This window comes from Gavialis gangeticus, unplaced genomic scaffold (assembly GCF_001723915.1).
Source record: "Gavialis gangeticus isolate Ggan-Ray unplaced genomic scaffold, GavGan_comp1, whole genome shotgun sequence".
NCBI lineage: Eukaryota > Metazoa > Chordata > Crocodylia > Gavialidae > Gavialis > Gavialis gangeticus.
In genome coordinates this window covers 202,678,491-202,695,703 of record NW_017728992.1, presented here as the reverse complement: position 1 = coordinate 202,695,703, position 17,213 = coordinate 202,678,491, and positions in this window count along the sequence as shown.

Here is a 17,213-nt window from a genome sequence, read left to right as displayed (position 1 = left end):
CAGATGTGCTCCCAGCTGGAGACCCCATGACTCCAAAAGCCGGGTCTCCCAGCACCCCAGCTTCCTCTGGGACGCATAACACAAGCTGTGCTCCCCGCACCCAGGCCTCTTCTTCCACCCAGCTCCTTGTGACGAGGAAACGGGAGAGCAATGCACAATGCTTTGTCAAAGCACATGTTTGCCTTCCTGTCCCGTGGGCTCTGCTTCCTCGCGGATGCACGGAGGATTTATGCATGTACACCCCATTAGCTCTCCCGGCGTGTATGAGTCACATTTTTAACCTCATCTCTTTTAGCAAGACTGCTGGGTGCTCGTGCATCCTCTCAGTATTGGAGCCTGCAGTCTTAGCAAGCCATGTACCGTTCAAACCTCATGCAGAGGTCTGGCTCACGACCAAAGCCCCTTAGTGCAGGGTGCTGTACGCTCGGAGAGGTAGGCACACTGCGCTGATGACTGCAATGTCACCTGAGGAGGGCTGAGGATGGGCAACAATGCAGTACAAGCAATTATTAACAGCTCTGTATTTCATATACCTCAGTGTGCGTTTTATCATTTCAACAATAAACCTTGTCCTGCTCGCTAGCCTACCCACAATGTGTTGGCTGATTTCTTGGGAGTGTCACAGCAGAAACAGGTCTCAGGGGAGTATTTTCTCAAGAGGGAGGGGGCTGTAGCTGCAAGGCCCAATGCAGGGAGCAATGACAGATGTAAGGAGTGAAGAGCTCGCTGGGACGTCTGTGGGTCAAGCAGACAACTGGGCTATTGGGACTAACATCACTGGTGTAGCAGAGAAGAGGGAGTCAGTGCAATGAAAGACAAGCTGAAAGGGGCAGAGCCATGTGGGCCACAACAGTGTGGTGCAGACAGTCAGTGGAAAAGGGGGGACTGTGGTACCAGGACCTCTCACTAGTATAGGATTAGGGAAGGGCTAGTCGTTGCTACGCTCTCTCTAGGCTTCCCCATCTGTGTTGGGACGGACTGGAGCTCCGGCAGGAGATTGAGTCAGAAGTGGGAGTCTCCAGCTTTAGGGGGAGACACCCAGGGCATAGTCCCGGGAGAGCCTTATCCCTGTTTGGGAAGGGACAAGCCAAGACACAGGGCACAGCAGGCTCCCTTCCCATGAGCCAGAGCAGGGGAAGGAAAAGCCTGGCTGCTACACTTTGCATGCTCGGAAATGGGAGGACACGAGGACCCTTTAAATACAGACTCCACATCCCCTCAGCCCATTGGCAACATGTAGGGGGTGCACATGGGTGCACGTGCACCCCCTGAGATCGGCCATGCACCCCCTGAAAGCGCCAACTGTGCACTTCCAGTTTTGCCATTGGCTCGACGATCGGCTGCTGGGGGACCCCCCCACTGGGTTGGCGAACTGGTACCCCCCCAGACTCGGGAGGCACCAGTCACCCATGTCTCAGCCATTTGTATGGGAGGCAGCACTGAAGCAGGAGGTCTTGTCTGCTGGGCTGAGAGCCCCCCTAGAGCTGCTGGGAGTGCAGATAGGGGCGGGAGAAGGCACACCTGTGTCAGCGACTGCTGGTTTTACTGGGGAGTTGTGGGCAGGGGCTTGCTGGTATTCTGTTGGGGGCTGGAGAGGGAGTCACAGTGTTTGCAGTGGGGAGTGGAGACCTTAAAATGGATGGGTGGCAAGAAGGACAGCTAAAAAGGGGCAGCAAGAATGAAGATATGCAATGTGTGTGTGTGTGTGTGTGTGTGTGTGTGTGTGGCCACAAACACAACGACTAGATCATTAACATGAGCTCTACAGAACCGGGATGAGGGGGGACGGGTGTCTACAGCTCCACTTACACCAACCCGGCCTTACCAGCTCCTGTGACTTTATCACACATCCCGCCATGGGTGGTGCTTTTTATATTAACTCCATTTTTTTACGGGATTTAAATATGTAAGCATCTTAGTGTGGGGGACTTTTTAAATTTTAAGTTTTCAGCAGTTGTTCTTAAGAGGAAGGCTTAAAGACATCATCCAGGAGTGACTTGAAGGCTCAGCACCCCATCTCCCCCACCCCAAACCTAAAAGTTAGGACCGATAAACAAATTATTGCAGGTAAGAGGTAATGGACCTTGGCCACGCATCGGCTGCCGTGTGGCAATTGTACGCTCTTATCCTGTGGCCGTTGAAAGGTAAACCGCTGGAGCTCCCCCTTCAATGAGAGAGGACTACGCTTCCACAGTTTACGTCCATCGCCTCGGGGTAAGAGCATGCACATGGGCTGTGGCAGACAAAGTTCTTTGGGTAAATCCAATATCTTTTATTAGACCTACTCAAATAGTTGGAAAAAGTCTTTGTGCAAGCTTTCGGGTACAGATGCCCTTCATCAGGCTGAGGAAGCATCCGCAGTCGGTGCGTGTCCTTCCTGGACGGTACCTTTGAGCAGCTGCAACAGAATAAAACCCAGATCTTTTATACTCTGCAGTAGATAGTTCACACATCCATGCCCAGCTTTAAAATACAATATATTATGGATTCTGTTTAAGTCTCACATTTTTGGTGGGGGACCAGGTTTCTGGGTTTTGTTTTTTGTGGGGAGGAGGGCTGTGGTTTTTATCTTTTTTTAATGTTTAGGCCCACTAATACACTAAACTTCTATCTTCCCCAGAGAGAAAGGTCTGCCCTGAAGCATAGAGACTGGTACTCCTTGTTAGCCCATCTTATTGCAATGTTGCAAAATCTAGAGTTAAAGAAGGCTTCAGTGCACACAGCCCATATCCCACTCCAGGAGGTCTTGGTCACTGGTATATATAATGTGTATGACAGAAACCAGTTTTCCCCTGGTGAGCAGATGGGCTACAAGAAGTCATAGGTCTTTCCACTCCCTTTTTATTGCCTGCCAGAGCTGGCCAAACGTCTACACCTTAATTCAGGAAAGCATCCTTCTTTAGGGGGAGATAAGCATGAGCTCCTCTAAAATCCCCTAGCTTGGCTTAAACATCTCTTCACATGATGTCCTGAATCAGAGCCTGGATATCTTCCTCTCATTTGGTCACGGCATGGCCACATCCGCCGAGCTTGGCTGCTGATGGCGTGCAATGCTAGACACACGTAGGAAGCACAGCCCTCCCCCAAAAGAAAGGTGAAATGGAGCCGATGCCTCCCAGGAATCCGCCGGTCTGAAGATCCCGATGAAGGATCGCCGGGCTGGTCCCCGTGACCTCGGGCTGTCACAACCAAAAAAAGATAAGCATCTCTGTCTCAGCCCCCGTGATCTTACCCTTCTTGGATTTGCCTTAACAAGCACAAATGTTACGAATGAGATGGGTACAGTGCTGTCCATCACCCATTGACATGGTGCGCCGGGGGAATTCAAAGGTAAATATTTGCCATCGATGTTTAGATTAGGCTCCATTAATAGCAGGAAATTCAACAACTGGCAGCCTTTTCTGCTCTCCTGCTTTCTTCGCTGCCTTGACAATATAAGGCCACCCTGGCGACAGCCCAGCAAAAAAAATGGGACACATTTCAGACATCGAGGAGAGATAAAACAAAGGGACGCAAGCGGAGGAGACATTTTCCACATTGGCCTTTTCATCCTGGTCTCTTGTTGCGATCACCATTCAGTGAAGAAATTTGTCTCTAACCACCGCCCACTGGGACTAATTGCCTGAGCAAAGCATTTAAATTGGAGCTGTCAGGAGAGTGCTCAATCTGGGTATGAAAACCTCCAGCTTTCCTTGCTCCTCCTGCATGCTGACCACACACATACACACGCGCGTGCATGCACAACTCTCTCTCTCTCTTAATCTCTTGCTTTTCATCAGGTCCCTGTGGAGGAACGTATCAGTGGTGTGGAGCTTGGGCATCTTTTAAGGGATGCCTTTAAAAAGGTGATTTCGGCAGAGGTTCCTGGAGAGCTGGCTGAAAGCTTCTCCTTGCAAGACATTAGTGAGTGGCATCAAGCACCCGCATGTGGGTGTGCAAGGAGCGGGGAAGCAGGATAAAAAGGAGCTTGGGTCAGAGATGGGGGTGTGCGTTATAACAATGGCCGGCCAGCATGTGGCAATATGGGAATGTGTACTGCTTTCCAGATGCAGGGCTCTGTAAGAACATGCTCTTTCCATCTTGCCCTGCCCGAAGGAGAGTTGCACCAGCCACGATGCAAATCAGTTGCCTTTGCAGAGTTTCCCTTTTTTTGTTGTTGTTAATTTAAATAGCATCTGCAAAGCTGTATATAGCTTCCAGTCCCAGCTGAACTTTACCTCTGGGTTATGCCAGCAAGCCCTCCCTTTCTCCTCCTCCCTCTTTCTTCCATGCACCCTCCAGCCCTCTTAGGCCCCTACCTTCCAACTAACAGGAAGCAACTGATACAACTTCAAAGCCACTCATCCATCTCTGCTGGCTTCAAGCACCTGGCACCAAGATGATTCAACAGAAGAGCCTCAGATTAGACTTAAATGAATCCCTGACCGCTTTAGGTATTTGAAGGATTTAGTGGCATTTGATGTCTTCTCTTTCCTTCACTATTATAAATGCAAAGGACTGGTGCCTTCTCTTTGCTGCTGGGTTTTGCTTTTTTCTTGGGGGTTTTTTTTTTTGTTTGTTTATTTGGCCTGGCTTTAAAGCTAAGAGGACAGCTTGTTACAAAAATAGAGGTGTTCATGGGTTTTCATGGGCTCGAGCAGGATGGAGCAGGATCACACTTAGGCGCCCAAAAGGAGAATAGCCTCTGGTCCCAAGGATCCCACAATCCGGCCATGAAGCACAGAGAGCAAATGAGGCACAAAGTAGCTTGCCTAAAGTTCCCCGAGACATGTGTGTCGGTGCACGGAGCTGCATCAGGTTTCTAACGGCTCTCGTGCATCCTCCTGCCGATCCCAGAGGCTGCCGCATCTCTGTGATGAGCAAACGACCCATACACATGTAAAGAGAGATTAGGCTAACCCAAAACTTTGCATCCAACTCCTTTGACCTTTTGGATAGCTCAGGAATGCACCTGAATTGAAACTTTCTTGGGCCAGGCCTTGCATAATTTATAGTATTTAGAAGTTGAAACGCTCCCCTGCCAGCTCCGCTCTGAAAACACTGCACATCAGACACCCGGTTCAGATGGATGTCTCTCTGGAGCTGCCCAGGGACAGCACATGCGGTGGGGCTCTGTTGACAGGATCTCGACAGAAATTATGTGCTGTTTATCTGGTAACACTGCTTTGTGCCTACCGCACAACCAAGAAGCCCTTGCTCTCCTAACCTCTTGGCCTGCTACTATATACAGCGGAGCCTATGTTACAGTTTCGGTAACCATGCTTCATCCTATGACAAACACTGTGTAAAGCAAGCAGGCCTGTATTGTCATCTTTAAAGCAAACTATTGGCGGCTGGAAATAGGTTTGATCTATAGCGTTTAAACCTCTGCACTGATGCTAGGGCTATATCTGGGAATCATCAGCGCATACAGCCAAGGAGCCGTCAGCAAGGCCCCCTGAGTATGTTAACCCCAACAACTTCTCAGCAAGGAGCAGGGAGGGTTGGAGCCCCCTTTAACTTCTTGGATGTTTTTCTTCTGAGTTTTAAGGCTGGAAGGGAGCCATGGGATCATCTAGGCTGAACTCTTGCACAGATCAGAGACCCAATAATTCCTGCATCATTCCTGTAACTTCTGGGAAAGACCTCCAGCCTTGAGCTAAGTGATTTGGAGAAGACACTCTATCCTTTGGTAAGTGGTTTCAGTCCTTAACTGCTGTTAAAATTTGTAGCCGGGGGTGCTTATCCTAGCAGTCATGCCCTGCGGCACCTGGCACTCAAGCTGCACAGGTATGCAAAATGCCCATGCCCTCCAGTGAGTCCCCTTCCCCTATTCCCAGTTGCCCATCAGTGTGTCCAGGGAAGAGAACTAGGGAAATTAGTAGGGAAACCGGAAACACGGTCGGACTAGGAAGGCTGGACCCTCAGAGCAAGGTACCTGCTCAGGGAGGCAGCACCTGATGTTTTGCTCCACCATTCAGTAACCCCTGCACAGTGCAAGGACTCAGCGTTGAACTCTTCTGCTTTTGCTATGGGTCACCTATGCCAGTCTGGGACTCATCATTTCCCATCAGCGATGGTGCATCTGGTGACTCCAAAGCATAGCCAGAATCATTCCCAATTGGGGTTTTCTTAGACTCATCCACGAAGCATCCTTGCAATGCTGCTCTTTACCCAGCCACCACATCGACGTTCCCATTTGCAAAAGAGCTCAGGCTTAAAAAATGAAGCCCGGAGCAGGGAACATACATTTAAACAGTGTTAAAATCATTTAAACAGTTTACAGAAAGTGAGAAACAAAGCGGTGGAAAGTACAAACTGACCCCTTCCCTCAAAAGCATCCCGCTCTTTGCAGCGGACCTCAGTCATAACCATTACATTTTGGCCAGTTTTGTGTGTTCCCCGCTGCCATGGAGCTCAGAGGCCTGCGTGTCTCTGTTGACCACTGGCCAGACGGACGTGCACCTGCCCCAGCTCGCACCTAGGCTTGAACGGTCACAGCTGGCTTGAACTTAGGAAAGAAGGAGGGAGCTTGGTACCAGTCACAAAAGCCCCGAAGCCCAATACCATTGCCCACGTGGTCATTCAGGGTCTAAGGCCATAGGTCACAGCAAATGATAGCAACCGAGTCCCTCCAGACTTACTCTGGGATAAGTGACATCAGCAAGTGGCTCTTCCTCTTGACTTGTCATGGTGTGAAGGCCATTTGAAGGTGATTTGTTCTAGTCCCTTGAACCCAATGTAACTCTTGTGCACTTGGCAATATAAGAGGGATACACATCCTTCTGCTTAACTGCAGGAGGTCAAACCATCCATCCCCCCATGGTAGGAAGTTGCGTGCATGTACCAGGAGGTAAGGTAAGAATCAGCCCTTCTTCCAGGCTTGCACACATATAATTTAGGTCTGACTGTCCTTTTGCATCCAAGGAAAAAGAAACATAGAAATGTGTGACTTGGGCAGGACGGACTCTAAATAGACTGGGTTTACCTAAATGAAAATGGTTATAACATGTGCTAAGCAGAGCCCGCTGCCCTAGCATCTGAACATAGGAACAGCTTACCTTTGAGAAAGTGGGTGCCTTTATCACTCAGGAGCGGCTTTGCAGTACCTGGCCATGTGCAGTCTCTCTCTCCATGGTGAGCAGAAGCTAAGATAGGTAGTTAGCTGTATTAGTCTGAAATCACGCTGAAGCCAAGGCAGATATGCACCTTATAGACTAACTAAATGAAAGAGAGAGAAAGAGAGAGCATGAGCTTTTGCAAACCCAAGTTCATGCCCTTAAATGCTGAGAAATCACCATAGCTTAGCTTCCACTGATCATGGGATCACAGGTACTTACTGCTGAGTACCTGATGGGTGGCAAAGTCCTGCCCCTGATTCACATACTCACACCCTCCCACCACCCTGTAACAACAATGGTGAAGACACAGCAGCGTGGGCTTTAGCAAAAACAACCGGGGAACGCCCCAGTGCCGCTGGATTTGGAAAACTAGAAATATTACACTGGAACTTCAAAACAACTGTAGTCAATGAAAAAACAAGCATGCGCTGCAAAAGTCTTAAGAACATGCAAGTGTAAATGGGGTTTTTCACCCTCAATATACATTCACAGTGCTGTAAATAGTATTTTGATCATTTCACTCGATCCCTGGGCAAAACCGAGACGTCTCAAGTGAATTGCTCGTCAAGGTTGCTGCCCTCTGCTGCTGCACCCTTGCTTTTGGGAGCCCAGTGACGTGCGTGTCCTGCCTCAGAGCGTGGCCCTGCACGTGAGGGATGACGCGAAGGCAATCCAAGTTTGCCTGAAAATGGCACATGGCGCAAATGCTCTTTCAAATGCAAGCCCTCCTTGGACCTGCCTGAATGATCGGACATCAGCGTCACTTTTGCAGTGACCTCTGATTTTGGCCGTGCAAACACAATAATCATTGCATGTCTGGCAACACTGGTGTGTACTCGAGGTCCCCGTTAGGTTTCTATTTTGGTTGTAGCCTGTCCTGGGGCCCATACTGCTGTGTCTTCCCTGCTATCGCTCCCCATGCTTAATGAGGCCAAGCTAGCACAGATTGATGGTATGTATTAAAATCTTCCCTTCACTTAGGAGTGGAGACCTCCCCACAGTCTCAAAGGTGCCCGTGTGGGGTCAATAGAGCTTCCCGGAGGTTTTTATACGCAGCAGATGAGGGAGCTGGTTCTACATTTAAACCATCTGGCCCAAAAGACTATTTAAAAACCTGGTCAGATGCTAGACAGAAGGGCTGACTTGCTTTGAAAGGGAAATAATCCCATGACAGCCCTCAGGGAAGTGAGTTCCCTCTGCTCCAGAACAAGGTGAGATTTTTTTTCTTCTTCCACAAACAGCGATTGGCCTTCACTGTAAATGTGCTTCTAATGACTCCTCAGGGAAGTCACAAATGCATAAAAATCACAGGAAACAGTCTGCCCAGGCAGCTTGCACAGCAGAGAGAAGATGAAGCTGGTGGACTGGAGTACTTACGAAGTCCATCCTGTGAAAGGGCCATTGACTTCACTGGGACTGGGGGACATGCCCCTTGTTGTGGGGTTGCATCAGGAGAAACTCTCGTTGTACCTTACAGAAGATGTGGGCAGAGTCCCACAGCAGGTCCAAATGAAAGCTGAGTGACGCTTTGCCGATACAGTTTCACAACCATTCACCGCTCCTCCGAACGCTGGTGCAAAGGGGGCCCTGTCAGAGTCAGCAGTAACCCTAACCATTCTCACTTCACTGCTCAGCTTCTGCGGTCTATCAAAACTAGGTTTGGTTTTGCTCCGTGCTACCAGAGGCAGGGCCCGCTTCCCCAGGCTGCAAAGTTGGCCCTGCACCTTGCATTGCGCATCGTGCCACGAGTCAAAAAAGGTGTCAAGCCGCTGTGCAGCTTAGCACAATGAGCTGCCTACACTTGGGGCGGCAGGGAGGGGGAACATGGGGGGTCTGCAGAAGTGTGCCAGGCGGGAGGTGTTGCTGCGTAACTGGTCTGATTTTTGATCTTTTGCTGACCATGGGCTTAAAATGTCACGGTGGGCTTGAACATGTCTCCTCTGCCCTAGCAAGAAGCCACACGCCATGGCCCCTCCACCAGCATCGCTAACCTCTGCTAAGAGCAACGTGCATGCCTGTTAACTGGGTGTCTACAAAATGTCCATGGTGGTAGCTATTCAGATGCCTTCAGAGTTAACTCCCCTGAAGACAGGAGCGGGGTGGCACATGTACGTTGTCTCTGGGCTTAGGCAGGGAGGGACAGCGATTGTTAACATTATCCATGGACCCTTCACGATGACAATAGCTGCGGATTTGCTGAACCCTTCTGCAGCAAGAGGCACTTTTGTGGCTACAGATCATGCCTGGGTCGACCTAGAATTTCTCCAGCCGCAAGCAACAAGATCCATGGACCAGAGGAGGATGCTTTTATCTGGAAAGGAAAAAGCCAGCCTTCCTCTGGGAGTTGGGGAAGGAGAGAGGTCCAGAGAGGAGGAATTGGAAAAGCTGATCTGCCTTCTCCCATCCTGCATTCCCTGGGCCTTGACCCTGCAACCTGGCAGGGGCCATCCTCCCCTCTGCTCTGCTCCTGGTTATATCCAGGCAATCCCTGACTCCTTTTTCCCACAGCCAGCTCTGTTTCCAGAGGCAGAAAATGTATAGTTTATGACACACTCCTTGGATGCTCACTTTGAACCAGACTGCAGTTCTTGTGTGAAATACAGCTGTGCCGTATCCTGCCCGGGTGAAGACGGGCCTAAGAATCTGGGCCCAGGACACAGAGGACACTGCTCTTGTGGTCCTGAGGCTGGCTCCCAGCAAGTCCTGCTTCTTGGCTGAACTGGGAATAATCAGAAGCTACATCCACTCCTTCCAGGCTTTGCAAGGCACAGCGACGCCCTGACCAGCAAAGCAGACGGGACATGGCTAGGGACAGACATGACACATAAACCGGTTTAAGGGATCGGAAACTGGTTTAAACCTGTAACCGAACAGAAGTTGAGTGCACATCAACCAGTTTCAAACTGCCTGGAACTGGTTTAAGATCAACATGGTTGAATGCAGTATCAGTCTTAACTGTTTTGGGTCGAACCAGTTTACTCAATGTCTGCCCCAGACCCGCAGGCTCCAGCAGCTTGCCATAAACAGTGGAAAACCTGCCCGCGGAGCGGGAGAAGAGAGTCGCTTTCTTCTGCTGCCGTCTTTCTTGGTTCCCTTCCCTGGGTGCCCACAAGATGGAAGGCCCTATGGTATTTCTCACACTCATCAGCAGACTTAGTTAAAGATATTGTTTAGTGAAGCTCTATAAACATATTTAACGTTTTTTTTTTATTTCAGTTAAACACTTGCAGTTAAGTAAACACGAGACTATTAAAATCCAGCTGCAAACCACTATTTTTTTTGCATTGGGTGAGCAGAGTGTAATTTGTTCCAGACCTTGAAACCTTTTTATTTAAGAAAATGTTGGAGGAAAGGTGAGTTGAATTTTCTTAAAGAGATTTTTTTTTTTTTTTTTTGCTCTCCTGGCATAGCGGTTGCATTGAGCTAGTGAAGAAAAGGGTAGATAATTGAATTGGCTTCTCTTTAATGCAGAGTATTATAAAGGGCTTCAGTGAGATTGCAGCCTAAGCTAAAAGCACAATCCCTAAGGGGGAAAAACAGGAAAGAGGGGAAAGAGCTCGAGGGGCTGTGAGGCTGGGTAGCTCAGAGGCAGACAGGTTCATTTCCCATGCGCTCTCAGCTAAATGAAACCACATCTTCCTGACATCTAGTTCTTGGGCCAGGTTACAAACACAGGTTCAGATGAAACTAAATTTGGCTCAGGAGACGGAGACGGTCAACTTTTCATGGACTGGCTCCAAGTATAGTGATGGTGACACCAGGAGAGGTTATTTGAGCCACACAGGGACAAGACTGATCAGCTCGACAGACACCTCAAGGAGATCTTCCTTCAGCCCAAGTATCGATGTCCTGCTCTTCTGGAGCAAGAGCTTCTGCTTTCTATAACAGAGACTATAAATACAAGAAACTTATTTAGAAAAAAAAAAGCCAGACACAGCCTTTGAGGGCCTCTGCTGAAACTCAGTGCTGCTTTATTTTCTTTTACACTTGCACATACATCTCTGTGAAGGATTCTGGCTAACCAGCCACCAAAGGAATTTTTTTTTGTATTATTATGTAATCAGAATGACCACTAAAGAGCATTCAAATAAGCAAACATTGGCCCATTACTGCATTACATCAGCTGTGGGGGGAAATGGACACTAGACTAAAGTTTGCAATGAGGCATAAATATTTAACAACGAGGGGAGTTAGCCATTGCAACAATCACTTACAGCTTTTCCTTCAGGACTGGCCTCTTTTGCAAAGACCCACCCTCACTGAGCCAGGGGAGATGGGTTTTTTCTACAGAGTCAATCTCAAGGGCCTGTGTGATAAGGCAGACAAAGCTAAAATGATAGCCATCCTTTCTGGCCTTAAACCTAAGACCCAGCGTGGGATCTGGCACAGAGTCATATCCTCACCAGGAGTCAGATTTCCTGGTATGTGGCTGACAAGGCCTCAGGGAAACCACTGGTCCTGGCACCCAAGGGAGTCTCTGTGCAGACGTGCTAGTGATTCTTCCAGCTCTGAACTTCCCAACCAGATGCAGGCACCGGATAATGCATCAGGCGCATGGCTCTGGGAGGCGATGCTCCTTGCTCCATCAAATCATCCCCTACGCTAGGGCTTCGTTCAGAGGGCCTGTTTTGCAGGCGCTGAGGTCAGGCCACATGGATCCCTGGCATGGGCACAGCCATTGTTTCCCTTTTCACAGCTCCCAGTTCTTACAGACGGGATTGCACTGAGTGCAATGGGACTCCAGTCCCATCTATAGGGCTAGGCTAACGAATTAATGAGCAGGGATTAACACCTAAAAACCACAGACTAAGGAGAGGAAAGAATCAATACAGAGTCGGGAACTGCTTCTGCCCCAAGACGGACACAGTCAGTTGCACAAGCACCCATGGCACAAGTTTTGCCTGTCAGCAGCCAGGGGTGCAGGGCCCCAGAACCCCCCTGCACCAATCTCCTCAACAGCTGGCTGGCTTCGTGGCCACAGCAGGAGCTAGCAGCCAGGCCTGCAGTAGTTCCCCCCCACCCCCTGCCCCAAGACAGACACAGTTGCACAAGCACCCATGACACGAGTTTTGCCTGTCAGCAGCTAGGGGTGCAGGGCCCCAGAACCCAGAAGCCCTGCACAGATCTCCTTGACAGCTGGCAGGCATCGTGGCCGCAGCAGGGGCCACCATCCCTGCAGCTTTCACCCTGCTGCGCCGTAACACACATGGTGTCACCCATGTCACGAGTTTTGCTTGTCCGCAGCTTGAGGTGCAGTTCTCCCCAAACCCCTGCACCAATCTCCTTGACACTTGGCAGGCTTTGTGGCCTCCTCAGGGGCTAGCATGCCTGCAGTTTCCCTCCACCGTGCCTTAACACATACATGTGACACAAGTTTTGCTTTCAAAACATTGGGGTCCAGTTTCCCCGACCCCCCTGCACCTATCTCCTTGCAACTTGGTAGGCTTCATGCCCTCAGAAGGGGCTACCAGTCCTGCATGTTTCATCCAAATCAGGCCAGTAATGACAAAGTTATAGGCTGTTTTGTTCTTCCCCATTATATCCTATGGGCAAAACTTTGAAACAGTTTAACTGTTTCAACCCTGTTTCAATGGAACGAAACAGGACAGGTGTTTGAAATGGAAACAAAATTTGAAATGAAACGCTGCTCCGTCAAAACATCGAAACGCTGGTCGAAATGAAACACTGCCATTTTGCACAGCCCTACTGTTCTCCTCTCTCTTCCCCTTTGCCCACCTTCCATCTCCCGTGCCTTCTAGCCATGGGCAATCCTTAATGAGCTGCACCGTCGACCTCCCAGGAACAGGTTAATGAAAGCAGGTGGGCAGGGGGGTTTAGCTTGCTGCCTTTTTAAGGATGCAGTTACTTTGCATTTGATTCTCCCAATACCTGCCATCTGTTCTGCAAAGCCAGAGCACTGTCACTTTGGGAACAAGGCAGGTGGTTCTCCAGGCAAAGCAAAGGGTCTGAATCGCTGCTTTAAGTGCAAAACCTTTTGGCTTCATCTGTATCAATCCCCCCACCCCATAAGCTGGGGTCCATCATGACTTCTGCTCATTTGTGTCTCTTGGCCCCTCAGCTGTTGGCCCATGTCACCCTCTTGTGCCAAGCACTACACAGGAAAGGAAAGGAGCTCAAAGCGATCATAGTCTAAGACAACAGAAGTGGCACTCCCCCTTGTACAGGTGGGGAAATGAGTCCCAGCAAAACCAGCTCTGTTCACCTGGGAAGTCTGCAGCTGAGCTAGGACTGAACCCAAGTTTTCTGGGTGCCACTACAGCGCTGTAACCACTGGATCACCCTTCCTTATAGCTGATCTGGCTTCTAGGAGCACTTTGCACCCCTCACTCCATGCAACAGAGCCTGGGGCCCCCCGACTCCTTGGGCCTATAGTGTGTGGCCTAGTGTTCAGAGCCAAGGAGGAGTTGGTAAGGTATTGAGAGGCTTGATTGAGGGCAGTGTGACTGTGATCCCTAGGTGGGAAATGGGACAGCTATGCACAGTACCCCTTACTGCTCTACCAAGCATTAGACCCCATCTCTTCTGTTTGCTCCTGCTAGCAAAAAGAAATGAAGCTGAGGTGCCGTGTGCCTGCAGATACTGTGGGAGGACAGACATGCTCGCAACGATGCTCTTTCAGCACATAACGAGTCCCAGCCTGAGAAGCTGCTAGTAAATCATCTCCCAGGAGGTTTGATCTGCCAGAGAAACTTGACCGGAGTTCAATCTCGTCTGCATGCACTGAATGTAATCAAAGTGAAGGATCGGATACTCTCCCCATGGGAAAGGGCTGGGCTCTTTGGGGTGGGATTGAATTAGCTATCATCAAGAGGGCAAAAATACAGGGCCAGCATTGAACCATGGTATAAACAGCAACCACCTCCTATGAAGCCTGCCTTCGTAGGACCCAAATCTTCCCCATCAGGGCCAGATCCTCAGCTAGAGTGCACTGACAAGGACACATTGAGTTGAACAGTCGTGCTCACTTGCACTGACAGGCCCAGGATCTTGTCCTTGACACTGCAGAGAAGCTCCTCTCTGACCGAGAGCCCCCCAGCTCCTCTGGGAAATGGCTGGCAATAGCTGCTTAAAAGCAGATGTTACTCCACGGCAGCTGGCTGTATGCTCTGCCACCTACTGCCCAGCTTCAGAAACATCCACTGATGCTGTTGCTTTTGTAACCTTCGGCCCAGAGGTAAGCAGCAGTGACAAGCACTAATCAAAGGAAAGATCCTCCATTGCTCCTGCTACATCTATAGGGAGATGCCATATAAAGAGGGTTGCAACCACTGTAGGTTCATTGTGGGCTTTTTTGCAGCAATTTTACACCTGACCTTTAGCTCGCTCATCCCCAGATCTTCTTCTGCTTTGGTTTCAATGAAAACAGCCCCAGGAGTTAGTTAACACTTTGACTAAGTACAGGCAGTCAAAAAGCCTGAGGCTGAATTGATTCAATCTTCGCAGGCTAGTCTAAGCTGCGTAGATTGATCCGATAAGCAAGTGAACAGACATTCACTTTTGATTGCAGAAATTCAGCCACGTGCCTGCAGTGGCCCAGACCAGAAGCTTGGGGGCGATAGAGCATGACTCCCTGCTAGGCTGGAGCAGACAGCTTGGGCCAAAGCTAGCTGTCCACCTGGGGTGGGGGGGAGGGAGGTACAAAGCATCCTGGGATGCTGGGGGACTTTAAGTTAACTTGAATCTGAAGGGGATCTGGGACAGAAGTTCAATAAACCAATTTACCCTAAATCAGTTAAGTCTGATACTACATCCATCCAGGTTTATCTTAAACTAATTTTGGCCATTTTGAAAGAGGTTTATGTGCACTGAACATCAGTTGCATTAGAGATTTGAACCAGTCTCTGATCACTTATACCAGTTTATGTGTAATTTCTGTCCCTGGCCTTTATGGTAAGTCCTCTTGAACAGCTTGATTCTGTTTCCAACTGGCCATAGATAGGCAGAGTCATCTTGGGCGAGTTACTTCACTTCTCCGAACAGCAGCTTCCCCATTTGTTAAATGATGATAAGTCCCTTCACCCACCAGACCTGAGAGGTCAAAAGCTGTTCATAAATACTGACATCCTTAGAGGAAAGTAGCTATAAAGTTCGAAGGGAGGAGATGAGCCAGAGTGCATGTCTGCCATCTCTGGGGTGGATTCAGAATTGTTCTACTTGGGGGCATAGTCCTTCTTCCACCACCTGTTCATGCTTTACAGATTTTTCACAGAATCATAGAAAATGAGGGTGTGAAGGGACCTCAGGAGGTCACATCTAGTCCAACCCCCTGCTCAAAGCAGGACCAGCCCCAACTACATCATCCCAGCCAAGGCTTTATCTACCCAGATCTTTAAAACTTCCAAGGATGCAGACTCCACAATCATCACTACCCTTCTACTGAGAGAGTTTTTCCGAATATCTAGCCTAATCTTCCCTTGCAGCAACTTGAGCCCGTTGCTCCTTGTTCTGTCATCTGCCCCCACTGAGAACAGCCCAGCTCCATGCTTTTTGGACCCACCCTGCAGGGAGTTGAAGGCTGCTATTAAATCCCCTCTCAGTCTTCTCTTCTCCAGACTGAATAAATGCAGTCCCCTCAGCCTCTCCTCATCCGTCATGTCCCCCAACCCCATCACTATTTTCACTGCCCTCCACTGAACTCTTTCCAACATGTCCACATCCCTTCTGTAGTGGGGGGCCCACAACTGGACACAGGACTCCAGATGTGGCCTCCCCAGTGCCAAATAGAGGAGAAGAATCACTTCCCTTGATCTGTCGGCAGCGCTCCTACTAATGCAGCCCAATATGCTGTTAGCCTTCTTCGCAACAAGAAGAAGTTCCTCGAGGTTCTTACAATTTTTAGCTCTGTTTTTGGGTAAGACAATACAGGGCCACCATTAAGTCTCAAGTGACTATGGTGCATGCATCTTGGGATCTGCAGTCACAAATGGGTGCATTTTTTCCTCTTTAGGAACTCTATTTGAAATGCATGCCATGCTAATCATTAGCACGCAGGAGGTAGCCCACAGCAGAAGGGAGATGCAATAGGAAGGGTCTCATCCCATCTATGCACCTACCTCCCACCAATCACAAACCACCCCTCCCAGAGGCTCTCTAAAAAACGCTAAAAACCACCCAGTCCCCAAGTGCTATTAACATAGGGAAATTAGCTGGCTCCCTAAGACTGCAAGAACTGAGCTAGGAAGGAAAGTTAAAAGACTTATTAAACTGAATTTGTCTCTACCTGCAGCTCCATTCATTTCAAAAAAACATTCAGCAAAGCCCTGGAGAACCAGGAAGGCCTACAGTTGACTGGCACAGTGCATTTAAAATGAGCAGGCTGTGAAATTCAAACTGGCCCCACAGCCAGCTCTTCCTGGGAAAGAGTCGGGCTTGTTGCAAGCATCACTGCCCGCTAGATGGAGCTCATGGCACTGCTATGGGGCTGCCACAGCTGTCCAAATTACACTGAATTGCTTTGGTTAGTGGAACTTGCCCATTCGCTTAAGAATCTGCTTGTCCAAAGGGTTGCCACCCAGCAGAAGCTGAACAATTCGACCATTAATGCACTGGAAAGCCACAGGGATTACATTCCAAAATGCAGAATTAATGAGTTCCTGGTGTTCACTTCTTATTGCGGTTAAGCCATCAGCTGTGGGTGTGACTTGGGCTGGGGGTGGTTTTCTAACAGCCCAGTCAATGGGCATGCAGGTTACTCATGCGGGTGGTTGTTGTGGAGAGCGTTGCATAATGAGCTGTGATATAACAAAGGCAAAGCACCACGTTCCTGGCCTGTTTCTGTCTTGCTGCTTTTCAAGTAGCCCCAGTGGCAGAAAGGCGGTGGAAAACTACAGGTGCTCCTGTCTTCATGTCGTCCCGGTTAACGTTGTTTTGTTATTACATGGCTGATCTATTAGAGAACATACTTGTTTAACGTTGCACAATGTCCAGCTATAGTTTCATAGTTTCATAGTTTCTAGGGTCGGAAGGGACCTGAGCAGATCATCTAGTCCGACCCCCTGCCATGGCAGGAAGAGCACTGGGGTCACAAAAATGAATCCAAGTAATGGGAAAAAAATCTATAGTCCCCGTTTAAACTATAATTAACGCAGTCCA